Raw genomic sequence first — 6,000 nt, 5'->3', positions numbered from 1 at the left:
CTGTTTTTCGATACTCGCACAAATTCTGTCTTTTTCCGATACTTGCTCGGATTATATCATTTTTCGGTACTCTTACTTATTCGACTCTTTTGTGGTACACGCCCGAACTGTTTTTCGATACTCGCACGGATTCTGTCTTTTTCCGATACTCGCTCGGATTATATCATTTTTAGGTACTCTTACTTATTCGACTCTTTTGTGGTACACGCCCGAACTGTTTTTCGATACTCGCACAAATTCTGTCTTTTTCCGATACTTGCTCGGATTATATCATTTTTCGGTACTCTTACTTATTCGACTCTTTTGTGGTACACGCCCGAACTGTTTTTCGATACTCGCACGGATTCTGTCTTTTTCCGATACTCGCTCGGATTATATCATTTTTCGGTACTCACACTTATTCGACTCTTTTGTGGTACTCGCCCGAACATTTTTTCGATACTCGCACGGATTCTGTCTTTTTCCGATACTCGCTCGGATTATATCATTTTTCGGTACTCACACTTATTCGACTCTTTTGTGGTACTCGCCCGAACTGTTTTTCGATACTCGCACGGATTCTGTCTTTTTCCGATACTTGCTCGGATTATATCATTTTTCGGTACTCTTACTTATTCGACTCTTTTGTGGTACACGCCCGAACTGTTTTTCGATACTCGCACGGATTCTGTCTTTTTCCGATACTCGCTCGGATTATATCATTTTTAGGTACTCTTACTTATTCGACTCTTTTGTGGTACACGCCCGAACTGTTTTTCGATACTCGCACAAATTCTGTCTTTTTCCGATACTTGCTCGGATTATATCATTTTTCGGTACTCTTACTTATTCGACTCTTTTGTGGTACACGCCCGAACTGTTTTTCGATACTCGCACGGATTCTGTCTTTTTCCGATACTCGCTCGGATTATATCATTTTTCGGTACTCACACTTATTCGACTCTTTTGTGGTACTCGCCCGAACATTTTTTCGATACTCGCACGGATTCTGTCTTTTTCCGATACTCGCTCGGATTATATCATTTTTCGGTACTCACACTTATTCGACTCTTTTGTGGTACTCGCCCGAACTGTTTTTCGATACTCGCACGGATTCTGTCTTTTTCCGATACTGGCTCGGATTATATCATTTTTCGGTACTCTTACTTATTCGACTCTTTTGTGGTACACGCCCGAACTGTTTTTCGATACTCGCACGGATTCTGTCTTTTTCCGATACTCGCTCGGATTATATCATTTTTCGGTACTCACACTTATTCGACTCTTTTGTGGTACTCGCCCGAACATTTTTTCGATACTCGCACGGATTCTGTCTTTTTCCGATACTCGCTCGGATTATATCATTTTTCGGTACTCACACTTATTCGACTCTTTTGTAGTACTCGCCCGAACTGTTTTTCGATTCTCGCACGAATCCTGTCTTTTTCCGATACTCGCTCGGATTATATCATTTTTCGGTACTCTTGCTTATTCGACTCTTTTGTGGTACACGCCCGAACTGTTTTTCGATACTCGCACAAATTCTGTCTTTTTCCGATACTTGCTCGGATTATATCATTTTTCGGTACTCTTACTTATTCGACTCTTTTGTGGTACACGCCCGAACTGTTTTTCGATAGTCGCACGGATTCTGTCTTTTTTCGATACTCGCTCGGATTATATCATTTTTCGGTACTCACACTTATTCGACTCTTTTGTGGTACTCGCCCGAACATTTTTTCGATACTCGCACGGATTCTGTCTTTTTCCGATACTCGCTCGGATTATATCATTTTTAGGTACTCTTACTTATTCGACTCTTTTGTGGTACACGCCCGAACTGTTTTTCGATACTCGCACAAATTCTGTCTTTTTCCGATACTTGCTCGGATTATATCATTTTTCGGTACTCTTACTTATTCGACTCTTTTGTGGTACACGCCCGAACTGTTTTTCGATACTCGCACGGATTCTGTCTTTTTCCGATACTCGCTCGGATTATATCATTTTTAGGTACTCTTACTTATTCGACTCTTTTGTGGTACACGCCCGAACTGTTTTTCGATACTCGCACAAATTCTGTCTTTTTCCGATACTTGCTCGGATTATATCATTTTTCGGTACTCTTACTTATTCGACTCTTTTGTGGTACACGCCCGAACTGTTTTTCGATACTCGCACGGATTCTGTCTTTTTCCGATACTCGCTCGGATTATATCATTTTTCGGTACTCACACTTATTCGACTCTTTTGTGGTACTCGCCCGAACATTTTTTCGATACTCGCACGGATTCTGTCTTTTTCCGATACTCGCTCGGATTATATCATTTTTCGGTACTCACACTTATTCGACTCTTTTGTGGTACTCGCCCGAACTGTTTTTCGATACTCGCACGGATTCTGTCTTTTTCCGATACTGGCTCGGATTATATCATTTTTCGGTACTCTTACTTATTCGACTCTTTTGTGGTACACGCCCGAACTGTTTTTCGATACTCGCACGGATTCTGTCTTTTTCCGATACTCGCTCGGATTATATCATTTTTCGGTACTCACACTTATTCGACTCTTTTGTGGTACTCGCCCGAACATTTTTTCGATACTCGCACGGATTCTGTATTTTTCCGATACTCGCTCGGATTATATCATTTTTAGGTACTCTTACTTATTCGACTCTTTTGTGGTACACGCCCGAACTTTTTTTCGATACTCGCACAAATTCTGTCTTTTTCCGATACTTGCTCGGATTATATCATTTTTCGGTACTCTTACTTATTCGACTCTTTTGTGGTACACGCCCGAACTGTTTTTCGATACTCGCACGGATTCTGTCTTTTTCCGATACTCGCTCGGATTATATCATTTTTCGGTACTCACACTTATTCGACTCTTTTGTGGTACTCGCCCGAACTGTTTTTCGATACTCGCACGGATTCTGTCTTTTTCCGATACTTGCTCGGATTATATCATTTTTCGGTACTCTTACTTATTTGACTCTTTTGTGGTACACGCCCGAACTGTTTTTCGATACTCGCACGGATTCTGTCTTTTTCCGATACTCGCTCGGATTATATCATTTTTCGGTACTCACACTTATTCGACTCTTTTGTGGTACTCGCCCGAACTGTTTTTCGATACTCGCACGGATTCTGTCTTTTTCCGATACTTGCTCGGATTATATCATTTTTCGGTACTCTTACTTATTCGACTCTTTTGTGGTACACGCCCGAACTGTTTTTCGATACTCGCACGGATTCTGTCTTTTTCCGATACTCGCTCGGATTATATCATTTTTCGGTACTCACACTTATTCGACTCTTTTGTGGTACTCGCCCGAACATTTTTTCGATACTCGCACGGATTCTGTCTTTTTCCGATACTCGCTCGGATTATATCATTTTTCGGTACTCACACTTATTCGACTCTTTTGTGGTACTCGCCCGAACTGTTTTTCGATACTCGCACGGATTCTGTCTTTTTCCGATACTGGCTCGGATTATATCATTTTTCGGTACTCTTACTTATTCGACTCTTTTGTGGTACACGCCCGAACTGTTTTTCGATACTCGCACGGATTCTGTCTTTTTCCGATACTCGCTCGGATTATATCATTTTTCGGTACTCACACTTATTCGACTCTTTTGTGGTACTCGCCCGAACATTTTTTCGATACTCGCACGGATTCTGTCTTTTTCCGATACTCGCTCGGATTATATCATTTTTCGGTACTCACACTTATTCGACTCTTTTGTAGTACTCGCCCGAACTGTTTTTCGATTCTCGCACGAATCCTGTCTTTTTCCGATACTCGCTCGGATTATATCATTTTTCGGTACTCTTACTTATTCGACTCTTTTGTGGTATACGCCCGAACTGGTTTTCGATACTCGCACGGATTCTGTCTTTTTCCGATACTCGCTCGGATTATATCATTTTTCGGTACTCACACTTATTCGACTCTTTTGTGGTACACGCCCGAACTGTTTTTCGATACTCGCACGGATTCTGTCTTTTTCCGATACTCGCTCGGATTATATCATTTTTCGGTACTCACACTTATTCGACTCTTTTGTGGTACTCGCCCGAACATTTTTTCGATACTCGCACGGATTCTGTCTTTTTCCGATACTCGCTCGGATTATATCATTTTTAGGTACTCTTACTTATTCGACTCTTTTGTGGTACACGCCCGAACTTTTTTTCGATACTCGCACAAATTCTGTCTTTTTCCGATACTTGCTCGGATTATATCATTTTTCGGTACTCTTACTTATTCGACTCTTTTGTGGTACACGCCCGAACTGTTTTTCGATACTCGCACGGATTCTGTCTTTTTCCGATACTCGCTCGGATTATATCATTTTTCGGTACTCACACTTATTCGACTCTTTTGTGGTACTCGCCCGAACTGTTTTTCGATACTCGCACGGATTCTGTCTTTTTCCGATACTTGCTCGGATTATATCATTTTTCGGTACTCTTACTTATTGGACTCTTTTGTGGTACACGCCCGAACTGTTTTTCGATACTCGCACGGATTCTGTCTTTTTCCGATACTCGCTCGGATTATATCATTTTTCGGTACTCACACTTATTCGACTCTTTTGTGGTACTCGCCCGAACTGTTTTTCGATACTCGCACGGATTCTGTCTTTTTCCGATACTTGCTCGGATTATATCATTTTTCGGTACTCTTACTTATTCGACTCTTTTGTGGTACACGCCCGAACTGTTTTTCGATACTCGCACGGATTCTGTCTTTTTCCGATACTCGCTCGGATTATATCATTTTTCGGTACTCACACTTATTCGACTCTTTTGTGGTACTCGCCCGAACATTTTTTCGATACTCGCACGGATTCTGTCTTTTTCCGATACTCGCTCGGATTATATCATTTTTCGGTACTCACACTTATTCGACTCTTTTGTGGTACTCGCCCGAACTGTTTTTCGATACTCGCACGGATTCTGTCTTTTTCCGATACTGGCTCGGATTATATCATTTTTCGGTACTCTTACTTATTCGACTCTTTTGTGGTACACGCCCGAACTGTTTTTCGATACTCGCACGGATTCTGTCTTTTTCCGATACTCGCTCGGATTATATCATTTTTCGGTACTCACACTTATTCGACTCTTTTGTGGTACTCGCCCGAACATTTTTTCGATACTCGCACGGATTCTGTCTTTTTCCGATACTCGCTCGGATTATATCATTTTTCGGTACTCACACTTATTCGACTCTTTTGTAGTACTCGCCCGAACTGTTTTTCGATTCTCGCACGAATCCTGTCTTTTTCCGATACTCGCTCGGATTATATCATTTTTCGGTACTCTTGCTTATTCGACTCTTTTGTGGTACACGCCCGAACTGTTTTTCGATACTCGCACAAATTCTGTCTTTTTCCGATACTTGCTCGGATTATATCATTTTTCGGTACTCTTACTTATTCGACTCTTTTGTGGTACACGCCCGAACTGTTTTTCGATAGTCGCACGGATTCTATCTTTTTTCGATACTCGCTCGGATTATATCATTTTTCGGTACTCACACTTATTCGACTCTTTTGTGGTACTCGCCCGAACATTTTTTCGATACTCGCACGGATTCTGTCTTTTTCCGATACTCGCTCGGATTATATCATTTTTAGGTACTCTTACTTATTCGACTCTTTTGTGGTACACGCCCGAACTTTTTTTCGATACTCGCACAAATTCTGTCTTTTTCCGATACTTGCTCGGATTATATCATTTTTCGGTACTCTTACTTATTCGACTCTTTTGTGGTACACGCCCGAACTGTTTTTCGATACTCGCACGGATTCTGTCTTTTTCCGATACTCGCTCGGATTATATCATTTTTCGGTACTCACACTTATTCGACTCTTTTGTGGTACTCGCCCGAACTGTTTTTCGATACTCGCACGGATTCTGTCTTTTTCCGATACTTGCTCGGATTATATCATTTTTCGGTACTCTTACTTATTCGACTCTTTTGTGGTACACGCCCGAACTGTTTTT

This window comes from Vitis vinifera, chromosome 19 (genome assembly GCF_030704535.1).
Source record: "Vitis vinifera cultivar Pinot Noir 40024 chromosome 19, ASM3070453v1".
Lineage (NCBI taxonomy): Eukaryota > Viridiplantae > Streptophyta > Magnoliopsida > Vitales > Vitaceae > Vitis > Vitis vinifera.
The sequence above is the reverse complement of the archived record's forward strand: the minus strand, read 5'-3'. Positions refer to the sequence as shown.